Source organism: Podarcis filfolensis, assembly GCF_964270895.1.
Source record: "Podarcis filfolensis genome assembly, chromosome: 6".
NCBI lineage: Eukaryota > Metazoa > Chordata > Lepidosauria > Squamata > Lacertidae > Podarcis > Podarcis filfolensis.
Window position 1 is genome coordinate 74,612,589 of NC_139609.1, and position 20,250 is coordinate 74,632,838.

The 20,250-nt window shown below is 42.4% G+C and overlaps 1 protein-coding gene across 3 annotated transcripts in view; it reads left to right on the forward strand.

The window, feature by feature from the left end:
* Positions 1-20,250, forward strand: part of PPP1R16B (protein phosphatase 1 regulatory subunit 16B) — a 111,057-nt gene that overhangs the window by 44,104 nt on the left and 46,703 nt on the right. The gene's annotated exons all lie outside the window — the stretch shown is intronic.

Below are 20,250 nucleotides of genomic sequence, written 5' to 3' on the forward strand. Positions count from 1 at the left end.
TCTTTTCAGGAGACGTCTCACAAGAAGGATGCAACGGGAAGTAGGGGGAAAGAAGGAAAGTTAACGATTTGCCTCTTGACGACTTTACTGAGATTTATTTTGTTTTTGCATGGAAAAGGTTATTGATTGCGAAGATGGATACTCTATCTGAACTTTAAAAAAATAGTTGTTGTTTTTAGGACTCTCTTCTCTAACATTTCCCCAATAATTTGTTTCATATTTGGTGGAGTCTAATAATAAACATTCCTTTGGGTGGCAAATTAGAAGAAATAGCTACAAATGGCCTGCAAAATCAATGGAGTTTGCATCAAATGTTCACAGCCTGTTATGCTGTTCAGTTTATTTATCTTTTGTCAGTATGTGATTTGGATGTAGTTTGGGCTGGAACAGACATTACGGCTAGATCCATTAGATGCAATAATATGGCTTGAAAGGAAACACCATCTGAGATCTGAATTACACAACAAATTGTTTAGAAGCCGAGAGGATGATAAAAGTAGGATTAGCCCAGATATTTCCCTACTGCCCTTGGTCATTAGGCATAAATTGTTCAGCTGGGACAAGACAATAGGACACTATTGTGTAATCTGATCTCAAGATTTAAAGATTGGATTGTTGGAGGGAAGATATCAAATGATGTAGTGAATGAGGAAATGGAGGGGGGGCCCTTTTATTTTTTTTTCAGCATTGACATTTTGTATATATCAAATGTCTGGCAGCAGTTCTAAAGGAAGTAAATTCATTCCAAGTAGCAATCAGGACGTGTTGTCTAAAGCCTTTTAAATGTGTATATGATATTTTGGTTTTGAATAACAAGGAAAATAATTAGAGAAGAATGAGGAAATGTTTGCAGAATTGGTATAAACAGCAGCATATACACATACAGCAGGTATATATTAAACATTTACCGAAGGTTTGTTTTATGCAATTATCTGTTGATGGTTCTTTAATCAGTATGGACTAAAAATGAAGTACAAGTTATGTTTTTAGGAGAGAACATATCCAGGGCTGGCACATATCATTTAACAGTATGAAACAAAATACAAGATGGTTCTCCCACCCCTCTGTTCCATCTACAGAAACCAAATGTACTGGTCATTGATTCTTACTTCAACCCTGTTGGCAAGAACACATTCACCACCACACCTGAGAGCTAGCTTAAGGGATGCTATGCTCTGTCTCCTAACACCTTGGTGCCTCTTGCTCGGGATGCTACCTATTGGCTTTCCGCTGCCCACTTAAACAAACACTGCAGTTACTGAATTCAGCAGGACTTGCCCCTTCCAAGGAAATGTGCAAAGAATTGCAACCTGAATTGCTGTTTGATTTGATGCTCAAGTTGAAGTTGCTGCAAGAAAGTGGAAGAACTCTTCGCTTTCTGAAGGGGTGGAAACAAATGGGAAATGAAGTTTAGATGGTAGTGGAAATACTGGAACTAAAACTAATACTGCAGTGGTATCTCAGTGGCATCCTAGCTGTTCTAGCCACAGGTGGGTAACTTGCAGCCTTCTTTATGTTTTGGACTACGTAACTTGCGTCTTTCAGAAATGAATAAGTAACACCTGGAGGGCTCCATTAACTACCCTAGCCTTTCATGACAGTCATTTACATTGGAAGCTGTTTCCCCATCTCTGCCCCACCCCAGGCCACATGCTATCTGACATCCTTCCAAAAGCAGTGTTTATCCATAAGAAGGGAATTACCCACTGAACTCCAAGCCATTGCTCATTGAATGTGTAAGTGGTGTTGCTGTATCAGTGGATTGGCTAAAGTGATCATTTGTGTTGTTGTATGCAACAAGTGTATATTGCCATTTAGAGCATCTTTATTTAACTGTCAAGGCACCCCAAAACCTGGATTTTAAAACCACTGGACTTAAAAATGAGAATTGTTACAAGAGTGTGTGGGAATTGTTTACTGCCTTGAGCAAGAATTGGTTTTCCTCTTCAAAAGAGAAATAAAAGATTTATGCTGTTTGGTATTTATGATGTCATTTAGATTTTAGGCTCATTTGTCAAGGAAAGGCTCAAAAAGAAAAAAGGAAAAGGAAAATCTATGGGAGCCTTAGCATATCCTGTTGCAAATGCCCCTGCTTATTTGCGTGGTATCAGCTACAGGCTTAGCTCCCATTGTAGCTGGCTCTGCAGAGGAAACAAACAAGTATAATCCCTGCTTAAAAATCTGCCAATCTAACCCTAAGATTGATAGGTAGGCAGGACAAAGGAGGCAAGCTAAAGGCAACAGTGACAAGTTTGGGATTATTCTGATAGGCAGCCTGCCCACAGTATAATCTTTATGGAGGGCACTGTAGGAGGCAAGGCACAAATAGATCCTGAGAAGAGATTTGCACAAACATGTCTTTGCAGCAGTAATGGGGCTTGAGGTAAATTGCTAGTTCCATCCAGTTAATTACCTCTCTAGCCACTGCTTAGAGGTCCAGGACTCTAGCTCAATTAACTGGACAAGGGCAAGCATCTCTACAGGAATGGCCCCCCCCCCCGTATTAGTGGGTTCTCCCCCCCTTTTTTACATGTGTATTCTGCAACAGTGAGAGATTTTACTTTCTTGGGCTCCATGAGCACTGCAGATGGTGACAGCAGTCACGAAATTAAAAGACGCCTCCTTCTTGGGAGAAAAGCAATGACAAACCTAGACAGCATCTTAAAAAGCTGAGACATCACCTTGCCAACAAAGGTCCGTATAGTAAAAGCTATGGTTTTCCCAGTAGTGATGTATGAAAGTGAGAGCTGGACCATAAAGAAGGCTGATCGCCGAAGAATTGATGCTTTTGAATTATGGTGCTGGAGGAGACTCTTGAGAGCCCCATGGACTGCAAGAAGATCAATCATGTCCATTCTTAAGGAAATCAGCCCTGAGTGCTCACTGGAAGGACAGATCGTGAAGCTGAGGCTCCAAGACTTTGGCCACCTCATGAGAAGAGAAGACTCCCTGGAAAAGACCTTGACGTTGGGAAAGATGGAGGGCACAAGGAGAAGGGGACGACAGAGGACGAGATGGTTCGACAGTGTTCTCGAAGCTACCAGCATGAGTTTGAACAAACTGTGGGAGGCAGTGGAAGACAGGAGTGCCTGGCGTGCTCTGGTCCATGGGGTCACGAAGAGTCGGACACGACTAAACGACTAAACAACAACAATTCTGCAACATGTCATTGATACAATAATCCTCCGTTGGTGGTGGATACATATTGGACCGTCCACCCGTCATTCCACTTTATTAGTTTTTCTGCAATGGTACATTTAGAATAGCACCAGTACCATCATGAACACGAATCAATTTCAGAGTTATTGTATGAATTTTAAAGGCCCTTAGCAACTCAGGCCCAGGATCCCTCTACAAAGTGCCTGATCTCGTATATCCCTACCCAATCATTGAGATCTTCAGGGTCACTGTTAGTCTCCACCCCCATGGCTTGTATCCTCCAGGAGCCATTCATTCACCATTGTGGGACCAGTTTCATGAAACTCATTTGGGTTCAGACAAGCCGCTTCCCTGTTAAACTTCTGGTGCCCCTGAATACTTTTTTTATTTCAGCAGGCTTTTAATTGAAGTCTGATTATATAGTTTCAACTCATTTTTAGTCTCGCTGTATTGAATCTCCTGTACACCTGTTAGAAATGACTGTAAGTAAGCGGTATATAAGTTGTCTAAGTAAATAAATGCCCGTTAAATAAAATATATGCACAATGAATAGATCTGTTGGTTAGAGCGTGGTGCTGATAATGCCAAAGTTGAAGGTTCGATCCTTTTAAGGGACAGCTGCATATCCCTGCATTACAGAGGGTTGGATTAGATCAGGGTTTTCCAAATTTGGGTCTCCAGCTGTTTTTGTACTACAGTTTCCCCATCATCTTTGACCACTGGTCCTGCTAGCTTGGGATAATGGGAGTTGTAGTCTAAAAACAGCTGGAGGACCCAAGTTTAAGAAACCCTAGACTAGATGATCCTCATGGTCTCTTCCAACTCTATGAGTCTATGAGAAAAAGGATGCCTGGAAGGGCCTTAAGTCTTCAGTTGCTTCAAGGGAAATGCTATAGGTAAGATGTGTTAATAAGTACTATGGGTAAATTGTAGGTGCTGGCCCTCGAGATACTTTTAGGCTGAGTTTAGGGGTATTTAGTTCTAGCTAAAAGCAGGGTGTGGGTGTGTGGGTGTTAAAGTACCTCATTTTCTGTTTCTTTGAAACCCTAGGATTCTGAGGACAAAGAGACATGTCACACTAAAGACTAATGGGTAGCCCACACACAAATGGGATAATATCACCCTTCTCTGGTGGCATTTCACTGTCTTTTTAGACCTGCAGGTTGCTTAATTTTGGCCAGTTGCCATCAGGCTGTCACTTTATCTTTCCTTTCAACTTGTTTTCTTGATCTTTCAGTGCTTGTTTGCTGCCTCCCTTGAGTGATGTTGGGAGAGAAAGTTGGGATACAAGTACTGTGAAATGAATGAATGGGCTAGAAATATTGTCCTGGGCCGTACGTTGTCAGACTATGAGGGTGGGGAATCATGTAATTAATCATTTCCTTAAACTTGAAAGGAGAGAGTAAAGGATTCATTTTATATGGGAAACTAGAGGTTAAAATGAAAAAGAGTAGCCCCTCCAAGCAGGCTGGCTTTCTGCTTATAGGTGTTTCAGAGCCGTAGCTACCGGGGAACTAGCCAGGCTTCTAGCCAGGTGAAGCCTCCAGAGGCTCCCAACCTTTGTGTGTGTGTGTGTGTGTGTGTGTGTGTGTGTGTGTGTGTGTATGCAAACACACATGGGGGGAGTGCCAAATCAGGTCTTTGACCCGGGTGAAATAAAGCCCAGTTTCGCCCCTGGGTGTTTTTAATTTTTGTGAGTGAACATTCACATGCTGTGTGTGTACACGCACACTGACTGGCCTGAGCTGTGGGCAGTTTGACAGGCAGAAACCCAAAATTGGGTGGGAGGAGGGGAACAGTAGTTGGGACTAAAGAACTACACAAATGCATTTCACTCAAGTGGTGCAATCCAGAAACACTTGAACTTGTCCTGTATCTTGGGACCTAAGCAGATTTTAGCTTATGAAAGTTATCGGACACATGAGATAAATGAAGGAGGATACTCTGATGGGCAGATGCTTGAACAGAATTTACAAGGTGAGACAGAGGAACACCTCCTGATAACGGATAATATGGTTCTTTAAATACCTTTAAGAGCCTTTTGAAAGTTGCAGATGTATGATGGATCTCATAATCCTAGTTTGTTAAAGTATCTTAACCTAGGAAGAACTGAAATAGCTCATCAATTCAGTATTCATCATGTACTGTAGAATTTTCCTTTATGATGATCCTTTAATTCAGTCATAGTAGTGATAATGAGCGCAGTGGTGTTTCGTATGTGCTGTGTGTATGTATATAAAATCATCCATTCACCTTCTAGTGGCTGTTCACTTACTGTTTTTGCACCACTTTCAACATAAAACCAACTTCAACAATTAGAAAAGCATTTTTTTTTAAAGAGAGCCTTTAATTAGCTTCTATAAATTGCTTTCTCTTAATGTACTCCTTTTTTAATTTCCAGTTATTCCCTAGATGTTCAGACTTTTTACAAAGGTGCCTTGAATTTTCCATATAGCCCTTTTCTTCTGAAACTGGTATTTACTTCTAAGGAGGGATTTTGACCCAAGTACAGAATCTCCCTGGTGGAGGCAATCTGTCTGACATCTAGGTTCAGCTCCTTGTTTCAGTACATTGTCCCCAGAAATCACCCTCAATTTTTCTGCATAATATTTATAGCATTTAAAGGAATAGCAGAAGTACAGTCATACCTCGAGTTGAACATGCTTCATGTTGAGCGCGTTCAAGTTGTGCTCCGCGGCAACCCGGAAGTAACGGCGCGCGTTACTTCCGGGTTTCGCCCCTCGCGCGTGCGCAGACACTCAAAATAATGTCACATGCAGGCGCAGAAGTGACGAAAAGCGACACGCGCACAGACGTGCCATCGCTAGTTACATTTGCTTCTGGATACGAACGGGGCTCTGGAACGGATCCCTCAGTCAACCTCAGTCAGCCCTTAGCCAGTCTCCACTTACCTGCCTTCTTACTAACAACTACAGTGGTACCTCGGATTAAGTACTTAATTTGTTACGGAGGTCCGTACTTAACCTGAAACTGTTCTTAACCTGAAGCACAACTTTAGCTAATGGGGCCTCCTGCTGCCGCCGCGCCGCTGGAGCGCGATTTCTGTTCTTATCCTGAAGCAAAGTTCTTAACCTGAAGCACTATTTCTGGCTTAGTGGAGTGTGTAACCTGAAGCATATGTAACCTGAAGCACCGCTGTATAGGATTAAACCATTGTATTGGGCTTCTTCTTGTAGATGCTGGAACTCGAGCTGCACGTTGACTATCTACCCCAAAATTGTGTGTGCTGGCTGCTGGGGGTAGGGTTTGAGATACAAATATTTCCCACCTCTGATACCTGAGATTAACAGGAGATGTTGGGGTGAACCTGGGACCTTTTGTGTACAAAGCACTTGCTCTGCCACTTAGCCTGCTTCCGAGTCATAAGGGAAACACTGTGGCGAAGGACCTAGCTCTTTCCAAGCTGGGTTAGATATTGGTAGAGAATGATGTCAATAATTGCTAGCTGATAATGCCAAACTCTTGACTATGTGCATAGTTCCTTTCCCTTATCCCTGAAAATGGTGTTCATTTTGATGCTAGCAGATTAAATTTTTCATTTTTGTTTGTTTTGTTTTTTGTAGCAGCATTAACAAATGTGTTCCTTCCATAGCAGCACATACGGAGCTCATTTGCATTGCTCTCATTGGTGTGTCTGCATGAGGTACAACCAGTTCGGATGCTTAAGGTTGCCATCTGCTTTGCAAGCTCTGTGTTGCCAGATCTCAGCAGGCAAACCAGAGGACACAGTATCCCTCTTAGCTGTGAATGTCATTGATTTTGGCAACTGAAGGCCTGGCTGTCAAGCGGCTAAGAATGTTTAGTTAATTAATCATCTGATCTTTAAGTGATTTGATTAATCTGTTGAATTCTTACATGCTATCCAAACTTAGTAATGTGGCCTTTTTGCAGTTGTATCAGGCACATTTTCTGAAGTGTATGATGGCCTAACAGTGCAAATTATTTTATTTATATTTAGTCTATTCAAGAATTTCTATGCTGCCTTTTAAAAGAAAGTTTTCCTAGCATGGGTTACACAAATATTTATTTTTTATTAATAAGCAAAAACACACTAGTATCTAAAATATTATTTAAAAAACAACAACAATGACCCTGTAATAAACAAAAGAACAGCATAAAGCACTTCAGACCAGCAAACCAATATAAAGTTCACAATATCACAATCTAAAACAGAGAGCGGTAAAAACCCCAGTGGCCTGAAATGAAAAATCCATTAAGTCCCACCTAAAAGGAAATGGGAAAGGAGCTAATCATATCACTTATGGGACATAAAAGGAAAAGGCCTTGTATCTTCTGCCTGACCTTAGGGTCCAGTCAGGGTCATCTGGGTGTCATATAACCTGCCCCAAGCTGGTTAGGACTTAAAGGGCGATATGAGTACTTTCAGTCAGCAAAAGCTGGTATGTATAAAAGAAAAGTCCATCTTCAGTAGTGTCTTGTTCCTCAGTTTTGCAAATTCAAATATATAATGCTTCATATTACATTGGAGATAAAATAGCTTTAAAAATGAACAAGGCTTAATCCTATCAGTACTGCCTAGAAGATCCATATTTAAGAACCTGTGTTGAAATTGATTTCAGCTGAGGGCTGTTGGCTACAGCTGCCTGCCATTAGTGCTGGTATTTCAACTTGAAAGTTAAAGCATCTGCTAGTTTGGGATGTAAATGGGAAGGAAAAGCCTTCTTTAAATTGCATTTTCCATAATATGGTAGGGAGAGGAAGCTATTGGTGCATATGTTCAGCCTGCTCAGCTGTGTGCCTTTCAGTCTCTGCTCTGCCAATTCATTGAGATGGGATGGGTTTTAATTTGTGAATTAAGATGTTCATTGATGAATTAAGGCTTGCTTAATCCCAGTGTGAAGTAGGGTTGCATGCAAAGAGATTGCATCAACTGAACAGTAAAAAACGAAACATCGCTGCTCGCCTTGTGCATATTGAAAATGCCATCTGTGTCCAACAGCAAGTGAGTAACCATAGTTCAGCGGTAGATGATTACCATTTCCTCCTTCCTTTTGGCAGAACCAGACAACGCCAGACAAAGGACAGGAAACTGCTTTCATTCTGACTTAGCTTCAATATGCTGCCATGTCAACCAGTCATGTTTCACTGTGTAACGACATCTGAAAGTCAGTTCCACAGCACTGGCATTGTTTTATGTATAAGAACGTTATGGGGAGAGAATGGGCAATGATGAGGGGTGGCCTTGTCACCATTGCCAGGGCCACATAACTGGGTTGTGCGTGGTGATTGAAATTTGCATTGTGAAAACTGTGTTTCCTCTTCTGCAAAAAGAGATATCCGGAGGATGCGATGGGAGGATGCAGCAAGGTGGAAATATCTGCAGGGCTGGCCCTACCATTAGGCAGAGAGATGTGGCTGCCTTGTGTCTAATTATTGTACTTACTATGGTGGTGGTGGTTTTTACTAAGAAAAAGGGGGGAATGTTGCTTTTGGGTTTTTCTGCCGCAGGTGCCCAAAACAACTTGGCTTATGTGGGGTTCTATGCACTTTGACTTAGAAATGGAAAGAGGGCATCCTGAAGCAAAATGTGTTGGACCAGAATTGCATAAAGCGTATTCTCCTTCATGGAGAGCATGTGTTGCGGTGGGGGCTAGCAAGACACCCACTGTTGCTGGGTGGGGAAAAGAGTTTGGCCACCATTATCATTGAGCTTACTGTTGCTGGGGAGATTTAAATGTTGCCATTTCATGATTGATAGCCATAGCTTTTAAATACCCTGCGCACAGCGTTGAGCTTCCTCTTTTCACTGTGCGCATCGGATCACCCTCCCTATTTTCAGGTGTTTGCTTGACCTTGCTATGCCTGTCATGGGGTCGTCCGCTTTTGGGGCAGGGGCCAGGAAGGAATTTTGTCCATTTGGCTGATTGGCTGGTGCCATTTGGTTTTTGCCTACTGCGTAGCAAATCGTCACAACTTGTAAGGTTGTGTTGGTTTCTATTTCCCTCACTGTGCAGCAACTGCAGTCACAAGACATTGTTTTGCATTTCACAGTCCAAGTTACTGTTGGATTCCCATGGGAATGGGAGACTGGATGTGACGTACACTGGTTTCCTGTTTTTCACTGTTCTCTCGGTTTCTTTGTTAGAGAGACAGTTGCTTCTCTGCTCTCACAGAGGCAAGATGCATGTTTGTATTCTCTCAGCATAGAGTGGAAATAAAGTTAAAAATGTGGCACATACTGCTTATCCTTCTGCTGTGTGGACTACTCTGCTTGGGCTCAAGATAAGACGAGCCTGTATCAGCTTCAGATGGGCCGAAGCTGGTCAAAATCTCACAGCGGTTAGGCATTGGTTTTATGAATTGGTTGGTGGAGGGGTATGCCTGCCCCTCCAAATGCTGCTGCTGCAAGGGTATTCCATTAGAGGAATCCAGGGGCTCGCCATGCTTTTGTCCGAACTCCTGCCAAGGGGCTAGGGCCACGCAAGAGCCCCTGGGAGCATTTGGGGAGAGGTGAGGCATGGTACCCAGCTCCGTCTCTCTCCCCAAAATGTTTTCCCTTTCTGACTTTGCGGGCATGCGAATGTCAGTCTGTCCTCATGCGGGGTCAGATAGTCGCAACCAGTGCCTAAGCAACCACTCACATCGCTTGTAATTTCTAATAAAGTTGTGGCCAAAATTATGCCAAAAACCTTAAAACTAAAATCATGTGTCAACTGTGTTTTATTGGGGGGTGTCTTGGGGACCTCGGCATGCAAAGGGACAGCTTTTATTCACCCTGGTCCTTCACAAGGAGCATTTTTTTAAAAAAAACACCAACAAGCAAACTGTCCTCTCCCCTGTGTAAAGTGCCATTTTCTTCCTAGATTAAAGCAATTTTCTCTCCATCTGTGCACCACTGATTGCTACGTAGGCCTTCATGTTAGGTGGCTGGCTGCTGTCAAGGCAAATGTTGTAGTAGTCACATTTATAATGTTGGCCAACATAATTGGATGGTTCCTGTGTCTGTGTTGCTAAACGCTACTTCTGTGGACTGTTTCTCTGTACACTTGTCTCCCACTCTCACAGTTTCTTTCCCTTCAGGCCTTTTCATTTTACAGCACATCACAGGCTCATAACTCCCTTTTAGTTGCCAAATACGTTAAATCCTTATTTAACTCTAGTTGCTATAGCAGTTGTCTAGGTAGCTCCTGATAACGGATGCTAAGATTTCCATGCATGCAAACTCTCCCTCCTGCTTGTTTTGTTTGGAGTGTGGTCAGTTCCTCTCTCCTTTGCAATAAGTAACAAAACGCTTTCCCAAATGTAATTGCATTTTGGTAATATCTGAATGAGCTCATGGATAGTCAGACTCTGGCAATATTGTTAAACCTCTCCCAAGTCTGTCTTTCTTTCCTTCCTTCTTTCTTTCTTTCTTTCTTTCTTTCTTTCTTTCCTACAGCTGCATTTCTACATCATGATAAGCCAGACTATTTTTTAGTTGTTGTTTTTTTAGTTTTCAAATTATTACAGAACCATGAAAATAGATGAGCAATAACAAAAAAATTATAATATAGCCAACTTAAAGGCAGGGCAAATGAGCTCTAAACATATTAAATAGTAACACCCAAATGGAGATCATGATATAGGGAGACATGCCTGTAAATCTGAAACTGAACTATATGAAATAAAATCCCACCGTACTGAGAAGAAAATGACTAGAATCTTCCTGTCCCTCAGAGACCCATAATTTATGTGCTTTTTTTTTTTTTTTGATGCAATAAAAGATTTTTATAACATAAGGATATAGATATTGTTAGCCATTTCCATTGTAGTGCTGACACAGATGCTGGCAGGATCTCTATAGAAGTCCCTGTCCAATTTCATGCTAATAACTGCAGCAATAATCAGTCCATGTTACAGAACTTTTTCTTAAGGTGTGTGGTCAGACTTTTGGTGAGCTATTCCTGCATTGTTTTGTATTTATTCATTTCTCCTTTCTTCCCAATTCCTCTCTCCTTGTTTTACTCCCCTCTCATTTCCTTCTGGCTTTCCCCTCTTCCTTTTAATTCATCTGAAACATAACTTTAACTTTTTTCATCATGCTTTAACCGTCTTGCTCATACTCAGGTTTCTAAAGAAAGAGTGCCAAAGCCCAAATCTGCATTTCCAAATGACCTTGAGGGAAAAGCCTATAATCCTAGTTTAGATGAAGGTTACATTGTGGTGAAGGGAGTACTTTCTGTGTATGCTCTAAGGTAATTTTTTCTGACATTAAGCTGTGGCCTTAAGGATCCTGTAGCTGAATCCTGCTGTACTCTGGCTCAAATTAAGACCAGTAAAAAAAATGTTCTTAACATGAAAAGGCAGCTCATCAGTATCCTGTGAATATCCTTGCAGTGCCTCTGATCTGATGCCCTCCCTGCATAGGGGTGAAGCTTCTAATCTTCATACCAATGACTTTTAATCAGAGTTGACTTCTTAAAGCATCCTCGTATCTGTGAATATTCCACCCCCCAATAGTTAACTACTTTTTAGTGCTACAGAATGTACAAATGTACAAAGAAGAACCCTGCATGGTTAATTCCGTTTGATGCTGTATGTAAGTGGTTGATTTTGAAAGCTCACCTAAGTGAGTTTGCTGCAGAGACAAAATTTAAACCTAGGACTTCCTTTTTCACAAGTCAGTTTCTTTGCCACTGTACATTAAGCTTTAAATCCTTATAAACAAAGAAGCACCATGGGCAGGCATGGCCAAACTTGGCCCTCCACCTGTTTTGGGACTACAACGCCCATCATCCCTTGCTAACAGGACCAGTGGTCAGGGATGATGGGAATTGTAGTCCCAAAACAGCTGGAGGACTGAGTTTGGAGATGCCTGACCATAGGGGAGGGAGAGAATTATACAACCAGTAAAAAAAATAAAATGTTAACATGAAAAGGCAGCTCATCAGTATCTAGTGATCCTGTGAATACCCTTGCAGCTTTTCACAGGAGCATGTAATAAATCCCTGCTCCTAAAATTCCTAGCTGTTGTTTAATAAAATTAACTAAAAATTCCTAGCCATTTGGCATTTATTTATATTCCTCTTGCAGTTTCATCATAGTTGTTGCATTTATTATCTCCAAGTGTCTTGCCAAAATTATGTATGCATAAAAACTGACACAGCTACTTAAGGTGCCTTCCTGTTTCCACTGTGTAGGTGTAACATGATGGCCACAGGCGGTGTTATGTACCTTGATGTACCTTGTATTGATGTACCTTGTATCTTAACTGTTTTGTTTCCTCCTGTAAGTTGCACTGGCAAAGCGGCCCTTCAAGACTATCACTGTTTCCTGGTGGGATTCAATCCCAAATGGATGAGATCAGGTTGCACAATTGAGGCTGATTTGGTGCTCTTGCACACCAAACCTGCTTTCCTTGCCCCATCTGGAAATGGTGGGATAACCATGGCTTGATGTCGCATTGTATAACCTCTCCACAAACAAATCGGCTCAGTGAATAGCTGGCATTGTCTGACCTCCCTGCAGGCTTTGCACAAATAAATCAGTGTGAATGCTCGATAAACGGGTTGTCTGAAAGTGACATAAATGTCTGGGTTTTAATCACGCCTTCAGTATCGAGGTCTTCCAACAGAAAAGTGGTGGACCTTCCCCAATATTGACCTTGCATCCTTTCTCCCTCTTTTGTAGCCATGAAAGATACGGAGTCCAGTCTGTTAAGGTGCAAGTATGTTCAAGAAGTTAGTTACATGAGAGATGCCAGTAGAGTAACAGTTTGTGCATGTATTAATATCAGAAGCAGAGGCAAAGCATATGATTGTAGGTCCATCACTGTGTCTGCAAGTCCTTTGACTCTTCCAAGGGCACATGGAAAGCTGTTCTGTAGAAAGAGTTCTGTACCCACAATTAGCAAGTCAAGCAACTGCCTCACCGCAGGCTCCCCTCCACATGCATGCACGTGGCAAGAGCCATACTGGAACTGGTGATGTGACTTAGACCCTAAGATCCTTCAAAGCAATCCCTAGGGGTGCAGTGGTGTTGGTGACCATTTTTTATTAATGCATGAGAAGCAATCTCAGGCACATGGGTGCAGTCACTACAGTCTGCTGGGTGTAATGCAACTGCATTTGCATGAGGTCTCACCCGTGACCTGATTTGCATGAGGTCTTAAAGATAGCAGAGCAGATTCAAAACGAGGAGCTTCATGCGTGACAAAAGGGTGCAGACAGAGGAAAAGCATTTCTCCTTGAGCCTCATTTCACCAAGCGCTGAGATGTTCCAGAGGCAACCCTGTTGGGTTTCATTTCGCATGGATGAGAGAGCATTGAAGGCTACTGGTGCATTTTGTTTTTGGTGTAATAAACAAAATCTGCCCTTATTTCCTTATGGGGGACACAAGAGTCCTTACAGAGTCCTTTGTAGGTTCTCCATCGGTAGGAGAAAATAACAGAGGCCAACCAGAGAATATTGAGAAGCAAAGCAGGTAGTAAGTCTGATCTTTATTGAATTGTTGCAACAGGGTGCTCCCCTCACATGCAGGAGAAAGGAGGAGGTCCCAGAACAAAGGTGTGCCTGCCCTTATATAGACATTTTAAATTGCCTTCCCTGGAGCTCAAGACCACCCCTCCATACATCATACATACATCACAGAAGGGGTGTAACCCAAGACCACTCCCACAAACATCATACCTACATCACAGAAAAGGTGGTCTACAACAGAAATTTGAATGTTTTTTCCCCTGTCTGCCAGGTTATCTGATAATGCCTTATCTGATTGCCTTTCCTGGTAGTCTTTCCATTCCTTTGAGATGGTGATTTCCCAATTCCTGAGACAATGGGAAGGTTCCCTCACCCCCTCCCTCCTTGCAGAGAAAACATTTGGTCAGTTTGGGAGTCAAAATGGTTTCAGGACGGTCTTCCTGTGCTGCTCCAGACATGTGGTCCACATATCTATGTACGTGCTTGGTTGGTACATTTATGAACATTTATTATATATATAAGACCTTAAATTTTTTATTTCATTGGGTTGTTGTTGTTTAATTAAAATACAGAAGCATAAGTGAAAATACAGAGAATAAGTGAAAGCAGATAGGCACTTCTATACAGTAGCAGAGTTGTAACCCTGCATCAGTTTTCCATTCAGAGTCACTTCATGTTCAGACAATACACATCACTCTCTTTTAAGGCTCCTCCAGACAACTTGTTCATTGAGCATCTTGATTTGATTGTGTAGAGCAGGGGTTTTCCACCTATTTGAGTCCACGGATCCCTTAACCAACTGCATTCTTTCTGCGGCACCCCTGTGGGGCTCAGGAGCCCAGTTATGTCACCCCTTGCCTGTAGAACTGGCAGTCTCTCAGCCTTTTTCAAACACCTTCCTTTGTGGAGTGTTCTCTAAGCCTCCTCTCCCTTCCCTTCTACTTGGGAGTCATCTGGGCAGCTTCTGCTGCCCCTCCTGGTCTCTGAGCTGCCCCTCCTGCCCCAAAGAGAGGTACCTCAGAGGCATCACTTGCCTGCGGAGGTTATAGCCAGGGCTGCTGCAATAAACAGCTGTGCAAGCCTTTGGGAGGCAGAGATGTGAGAGGACATCAGAGGAGGGAGGAAAGGAAAAAGGGACAGAGGTCAGTGTTGCCCACAGCACCCCAGGGTGCCACAGCACGCTGGTTGAAAACCACTGGTGTAGACATTATATCTCCCCCAGTTGAGCATTATCCCATACTTGTTAGTGCATTTCTCCATCACTATCCTAAAGTCTGTGTGGGGCTTTTTTTTAAGCGAAATTGTTGTAACAGAGCACTCTAATTCATTTTGATTTTGCAAACCTTAATTTACAGTATGCTGGCAGTCTGGAGGTGACTTTTATTTCTTCATTCAAAACTGTTTCTCATATCTCTCTGTCCTTTCTCTTTCACTGTAAAGACTGCGTATTCCCTGCACCCTGGTGAGTATCTTATTCAAAAGCATAGAAAGATTCACACACAGCAAGAGATTCTTTCCCCCATGGCTAAAGCATCAGTAATCATCTTGTAGTCCTGTACTATTCGTCTGCACAGCAAAGCAATGGTCAGACAGCAACTAGAACAATAGTTCTCTCAACATACTGCCACCTTTCAGAATTTCTGTACGTATTTATGTAAATGCATGGAAAACCTACTAGCGTACAGCTGTACTCATTTTCTAACTTCTGGTTCTGCACACAGAGGTTGGGGACTGAGCCAGTGGTGTGTGGCGATAACAGCAGTATGGTCCCACTCCCCCAGCCCCCCCTACAAAATGAACATGAGTGGATGGAGGTCTGAAGGAGGCAACTGTGTCAATTTATTTAGGAACTTTAAGAACTTCCCCCATCTGACTCACATTTTTCTAATTTCTTCTTGTAATTAGTATGTTATGTCATACTTTGGTTGACAGTTAAATTGTACTCTTCCATAAATACCCCTTGGCGAGGATGCCAGAAATAACACTTTGCTAGAGATGGTTCTTCAAAATTCGTCATCCCACAAGTTTGTTGGAGTGTGAGGTCGGTCTTTGCATATAATGCTTATAAAGCTATAATACTAAGCATTTCTGCAAGCCTTGAGTGGACATCGCTGGTGCTACTAAGCATTGGGTCAAATGCCCCAGTTGGCGTCCATTTGCTGGAGGGTTGACTCTAGAGCAGCAGTTCTCAACCTGTGGGTCCCCAGATGTTGTTGGACTACAACTCCCATCATCCCTGAGCTCTGGCCTTGCTAGCTAGGGGTGATGGGAGTTGTAGTTCAACAACATTAGTGGGGACCCACAGGTTGATGAAATCGGGCATTTCCAGACCTCCGAGGCTAACAAGGATCATCATCTCAGTAGAACTGGCATTATGACATTGGCACTTTGCATAGCGCACCTATAGTTGGTGATAGCATGAAACAATAATCAGTTTACATGTCTTTGTTAAGGGTTTCTTGTCCAAGCTCTCCATCAACTCAAATCCTTGAACCAACACCTATTTTCTTGCACCAATTCAAAATTACTCAATCAGGATCCATGTTTTAGTGGTCAGGATTGTGAGTTTATTCCGTGTTACATTTAAATTAATATTATTACTTGGTGAAATAGCATGATTTTCTTTCTTTTTTTAAAAAAACCCCCAACACAATAGAAATCCTGCAGCAACAAAACTACTTGGCTTTGGCAATCCTCCATCAGCTGGGTGTGAATGGTTTTTCCACTTGGCTGTGGTCACCCAGTTTAGGAATGTGATTTCTATCACACCCTTTCCCCTACTCTTGTTACACAGGAAGTGTCTCTGTGCTTTCCACTCATGGCACAGGAAGAGGTGGGTGAACTTTCCACAAAAACACATGGCATAATGGTAGGTGTTCTTTTGCTCTGACACCCTATTCAATGATTCTAGCTAAGATAGGTCAGACGTTCTGATTTTCTTGGAAATAGCTCTAAAGTCATCCATGTTACATCCCAGCTTGGTACCCCCCAGGTGTTTGGGCAGAAGCTGCATCAGCTTCAGCCAACATGATCAGTGAGTCAGGGGTCTTGGCAATTGTAGTCCAATAACGTCTGGAGGGCGTCACATTGTAGAAGGTTGCTCCAGGCCTTAGTAGCACAGTTATATCCGCATAACTGGTTCCTGCATTAGAGATGCTTGGCAGATCTCTCTCCATACATGTAGATAACATGTCGACAGACAGCACAGCAAGGAGGCATGTGGACATTGATGATTGGACTGGGAAGTACGGACCTGCTGCCCCCTTTGTGTATTTGATAGAGAACAGGGAGGAGTTCCTCTCAAAATGCCTTATTGTAATGCTAAAATACGGCTGTTTGCTCAAATGCTTCCCATGCAAACATTGATCCTGTGCTTTATTCTGATCCTTCTGTCCCTTGAAAAAGAAAGTGCAGGTCTTTTGCATCTGGTCTTGTTATACCCTCATTTGGACAAAGAGCAAAACTTTCAAAATAAGTACGATAAGGCAAAAACGAGCAGGGCAGAAGACAAATGTGAAGCAACATGCGGTATTCCTTTGCCAACTGGTTAGCTGGTTCTTACCCTGTCGTTGGAATAAAATGTGGCAGATGTTGCCAAATGGGCTACTTGCTGCTCTGTGGATGCTGGAAGGTTCCAGCAAAGTGTGTCAGTCGTGTATACTGTATATGTTTGTGAGGGGAATTACTCACCAATCACCTTCTTAAATAGTGATTATTTGACTATATAGTGGATACTAAATTTCCAGAGTAAATTATTAACCAACTTTGTCAAAGTACAAGCACACAAGAACTCCTGGAAAGAACAAGTGCTTCCAGACCTTTTAGCCTCGAAATCCTTCCTTGTTGCTTTTTCTATTGCTTCTGATGCCCATCATGTTAACAGTATTTAGAACTGTGATGGGAGGAGAAGAGGGTTTCTAATGTGGTAGTTAGAGATTGACACATGTTTTTGGAGCCCTAAGGGATGACGCTGGTAGTGTTGATGTTGAGGAGGTTCCACTCTGCTTAGAAGCTACATTTACAGTTTGGTTCTGTGTGTGAGGGTTTCTGTATCAAACCTCCAGGTTCAGAGGTATCATTGAATACCAGTTCCTAGGAAAACAACAGGGTTGTCTTCCGGCCTTGCTTGTGATTTCCCAGAGGCAGCTGCTTAGCTTCTGTAGAAAGCTAGATGGACCTTTGGTAGGGTTGCCATATGTCCTCTTTTTCCTGGACATATTTTTCCTCTTTTTCATGGGTAGAGTCGTCATAGCGATCCACAGTTAAAAGTAGAAGTCAAGAAATGTGGCCTCTTTTTTGCTCTTCAAAATATGGCAACCCTACTTGGGCTGACCCTATCTGCCTACTTGGAAACAGCTCCCTCTCTCTTCAGTGATTATCCTTTGTTTTAGGATTGTAGCTTTTACAAGTCAATGGATGCAGGTGTGTTCCCCCCACCTTGGGTTTTACTTCACTTATTTATTTCTATATTTATAAATAAATAGATCATGACATGCAGGTAGGAATCTGCCCCCACCCAGAGTTTTATAAATAAAAATCTTAGACAACATAATTTATCTATCTATCTATCTATCTATCTATCTATCTATCTATCTACTAAACATCCCTTCACCCAAAACGATGAACCACAGTTAACATTAAAAGCAGCAACTGAAATGTGTGACTGCATTGCAGCGTCTACTTCAGCTCTCATTAAGTGGGGTTGGCTGCTTGGTGCAACAGTGAGCTAATCTCTCTCTGATAGGATTTATAAGAAAATCCAGTTGTTGTCCCTTGACCCTGGTTATCTTTCCTCTGCTTGTATACACTGGGGGAAGAGACTGTCTGTTGACGTCTGTTTTGTCAATGATTAGGGCTCTCAGGGGTTCAAGTTCAGCCGAGAGTGTTGATCATGAAATTGGGATGAGTTGGGGAAACTGAAAGCCTTATACCGAGATAGAGCATTGCTCTACCTAGCTCTGTATCATCTACTGATTCGCCTCTCCAGGGTATAGTACATTGCCTGCTCTAACTACTGAGTTATAGCCTTTCACTGTTCTACAGCATTTCACAGTGGAATTAATAATTCCAAGTAAAGGCATTGTCTTCTTTCATAATACTTCGCATCTGTGTAGTCCTTGAGGGTGTTCAAACTGCTTTACATGCACTGTCTGTGATCCTTGCAACCCAGACTGCCAACATGAGGCCCACAAGCTCTATCTGTTGAAACTATCGAAGATGTTTCTGTTTTGACAAGCTTTTCAAGATGGATCAAAGGGTCTTTGCCTTAGGTTTTCATACTGTGCTGTTTTTAAACCTATCTTTAGGGGGGCTTTTTTGGAACCAGTAACCAGTTTCAAAGCTATTTTTAAACTGTCTTTATGGCATGCCTGTAAATGGCCTGTAAATGACGAACATAAAAGGGGATCCATAAATTAATCAATAGTGATGATGATCTGGCCCCTTGATCCCAATAAAAGCATACAACTCAGCCACTTCCTCCTAGGCAAACGAAATAATCTCTTTTAATCTCGTTTGTCCCATTAGGGAAAGCACCAAGCATTTCTGTAATTATGTATCTCAGCAACTTGTTGCCATATACAAGGCAAGACATAAACAAATGGAACTGAGCAGCTCTGCCGAAGTGATGTGATCAAAATGACAAGTGGAGTAAACGAGCCAAGCAGCAGCGTAAAGGTTCTGTTGCAGATACACACACAGCTTTGTGGCTCGTTTTTATGACAAACTTTCTCCATACAATGAAGAAAGTCAACTTTTTCAGGGACAATTTGCTTAGAAATCTTTGTCTGTATCTCTCCGAGCTGGCCTCCACATGGTAGGGCCCCATCCCAGTCAGAAGAGGCCTGCCTGTTTACTGGCCAGAGGTGTTCCTCTTGGGAACACTGGTAGTGTTTTCCAATACAGTGGTACCTTGTTCTTGAACATAATCTGTTCTGGAAGACCATTCAACTTCTGAGGCATGTTTGAAAATGGAAGCATTTACTTCCAGGTTTTCGGCATTCGAAAACCCAACGTTCGGCTTCCAAAATGCTCGAAAACCGAGGTTCCACAGTATATATCAACCACGTCCCTGATAACAGTGCCAAATGTAGCACAGGCAGCAGAAGCTTTTGTGGCACTCCTGGACTGGTGGAGAAGGGGCCTATCTTGTCATAGCAAAAGTCAGGCCTAACCTTCTGCTCCCAGGAGTTCCATTTTTGCTACTTCCGCTTCTCGCAGGTCTCTCAGTTTGCACTTTATGAGATGCATGCAAACATAGTTCTGCACTGGACCATGAAAGTGATTAATAGGCATGGCTCACATAACTGTATCATAAACATCTGCAAGCAAGTTTGACCACTGCCAAATATATATGCATATACATAGTCCTTGGGCTAAAAGATTCCCCACCCCTGATCTGGGTCCTGTGGAGTACCCAGAATTGTTGATTTCATGATTGACAGCACTGGGCATACTAGAATGTCATTACTAACCTTTCTGCCACAAGCAGTACCACTGTGCAAGTGCTATTTCAAACGTTCTTGCAGCAAAACCATTTCTAGTTGCTTGCATTTTTTCCTAAAAATGAAAAAGCCTTTCCTTTCCTCAAGGCTTTGATTGTTTTGTTTCTCTTGTGCTGCATTTCCTGAAAGCTTCAGAAGAATACCAGCG